Raw genomic sequence first — 2,599 nt, forward strand, 5'->3', positions numbered from 1 at the left:
TTTTTCATTATGTGGTTTTATAGAAAACTAGTGACTTGATGTTAATCTTTAATATCCTCTAAAGACCAGAGAGTATCAGAATGGATAGACTCACAAAGATAGGAACACACAAGGGTCCAGACCAAGGGATTAAAGCCAGACAGGACCGGTGCCCAACCTCCTCATCCACATACTAAGGAACAAGACAGGATTAAATTAAGAGTCAGTTTGAATGATAGACAGGTAGCCTATAGGACTGACAGACTGGAATAGGGAGGATCGCAAGAGGAGGCCACTGCATGATAGATTCTAAGACAATTGGCAGTTGAAATACACATGTCTGTGTTCAAAGGTTAAGGAAACATCTGAGGTACCTGCCTATGAATGGTTACCTGTTCATTTTGAGAGGACAGTTCCTCCCATACCATCCTCCTAGCAGGAGTGAAACTGATGATAATGGGCTGCTCCATTGTGAAAATCTGAGAAAATGAGGGAACAGCTTTAAAGATATCAAAGTATTCTACTAGTGGATACTGAAGGTAATTATCCCTATTAGATCAGATGAGTAATGGTTAATAATCTGAATGGTTACCTGTGTGTTTAACATTGCCATCTCTCTCACCAGCATCCTCCCAGCGTGGGTAAGATAATAAATTGGCTGCAGTTTGACAGGCTATAAAAAAGGGAATATGTTTACAGAAATGTATTTCCAGAAGTTTCTTTTAGAAAAAGTTATGTTTATGTTTAAGCCCCCCTAAAGACCAGAGAGTATCAGAATGGATGGACTTACAGCGTTTGAAACCCACAGAGGTCCAGACCAAGGGATTAAAGCCAGACAGGGCTGCTGCCGAACCTCCTCATCCACGTACTAAGGAACAAGACAGGATCAATTTAAGAGTCAGTTTGAATGATAGACTGGTACTGTATAGGAGTAAAAATATTGGCATAGGGAAGATTGCAAGAGGAGGCCACTGCAATGATAATAGTTGAAATACACAGGTCTGATATAAATGTAAAGAACATGTCTGAAGTACCTGCAGATGAATGGCTACCTCTTCAAGCTGAGAGGACAGTTCATCCAATACCATCATGCCAGCACGAGAGATGAAAATGTGCTGCTCAATCTTGCAAATCTGTAAGAAAATGAGGGAACAGTTTTAAGGGCATCAAAGTATCCCACTACCATAGTAGATACTGAAGGTAATCCTGCCAATTAGATAAAATGAGCTTTGTCCAATAATCTGCATGGTTACCTGTGTGTTTAACACTGCCAGCTCTCTCACCAGCATCCGTCCAGCATGGGTAAGGTAATAAGTTGGCTGCAGTGTTACAGACTATTACAAAAATAGGGAATATGTTTACAGAAATGTATTTTCATATTGTTCTACAGAAAGCATCATGTTTATGTTTAAGTTACATAAACCAGTCTAAAGACCAAAGAGTATCAGAATGGATGGACTTACAGAGCTGGGAACCCACAGAGGACCAGACCAAGGGATTAAAGCCAGACAGGTCCGCTGCCCAACCTCCTCATCCACATACTAAGGAACAAGACAGGATCAAATTAAAAGTCAGTTTGAATGATAGACAGGTAGCCTATAGGTCTGACAGACTGCTATAGGGAGGATCACAAGAGGAGGCTACTGCATGATAGATTCTGAGACACTACACAGGTCTGTGTTGAAAGGTTAAGGAAACATCTGAGGTACCTGCATATGAATGGCTACCTGTTCATTTTGAGAGGACAGTTCATTCCATACCATCCTCCTAGCAGGAGTGAAACAGATGGAAATGGGCTGCTCCACTGTGAATATCTGTGAGAAAATGAGGGAACGAACATCAAAGTATTTCACTACCGTAGTGGATACTGAAGGTAATCCTGCCTATTAGATCAGATGAGCTTTGTCCAATAATCTGCATGGTTACCTGCGTGTTTAACACTGCCAGCTCTCTCACCAGCATCCTCCCAGCATGGGTAAGGTAATATGTTGGCTGCAGTTATAAAAAATAGGGAATATGTTTACAGAAATGTATTTCCATATTGTTCTTCAGAAAACGTCATGTTTATGTTTAAAGTACATAAACCAGTTTTAAGACCAGAGAGAAGACCAAAGAGTATCAGAATGGATGGACTTACAGAGCTGGGAACCCACAGAGGTCCAGACCAAGGGATTAAAGCCAGACAGGGCCGGTGCCCAACCTCCTCAACCACATACTAAGGAAGAAAATCAGGATCAATTTATGAGTCAGTAAAATGACAGTTTGAATGACAGATTGTTATTGAACCAATCCTGCTAATGAAGCAGTATTGTTATAGCCTGGGTGCCAGTCTGTTTCAGCTCTCTGTCCACTCCTTATGGGATTGTGATGCCAATATCATATTGCCACGATGGAATTGGCAAGAGAGCAGAAAGACTGGCACCCAAGCTATTGATAGGCCTGCAGCATTCTTACCTGAACAAGGACTGGGTCCTCCTGGTCCAGGGTGGGCTCATTATCTTTATGAAAAACAATAAAGGATTGTTTTCTCTAAGTTTAAGAAATACTAGCTACAAGACACCAGACATCTGTCCATGTAGTTAGGCTGATCATATATTTACTTGTGTTTTATATTGTATGA

At 41.1% G+C, this 2,599-nt stretch overlaps 1 long non-coding RNA gene across 1 annotated transcript; it reads right to left on the reverse strand.

Moving 5' to 3' along the window:
- Positions 1-805: 805 nt before the first annotated feature.
- LOC121572014 lies at positions 806-1,276 on the reverse strand. Its single transcript, XR_006001795.2, has 3 exons — positions 1,233-1,276; positions 1,014-1,112; positions 806-847 (listed from the first exon to the last, which is right to left on the reverse strand). It is a non-coding gene; the product is annotated as an uncharacterized LOC121572014 (long non-coding RNA).
- Positions 1,277-2,599: the final 1,323 nt, after the last annotated feature.

This window comes from Coregonus clupeaformis, chromosome 8, assembly GCF_020615455.1.
Source record: "Coregonus clupeaformis isolate EN_2021a chromosome 8, ASM2061545v1, whole genome shotgun sequence".
NCBI classification, from domain to species: domain Eukaryota; kingdom Metazoa; phylum Chordata; class Actinopteri; order Salmoniformes; family Salmonidae; genus Coregonus; species Coregonus clupeaformis.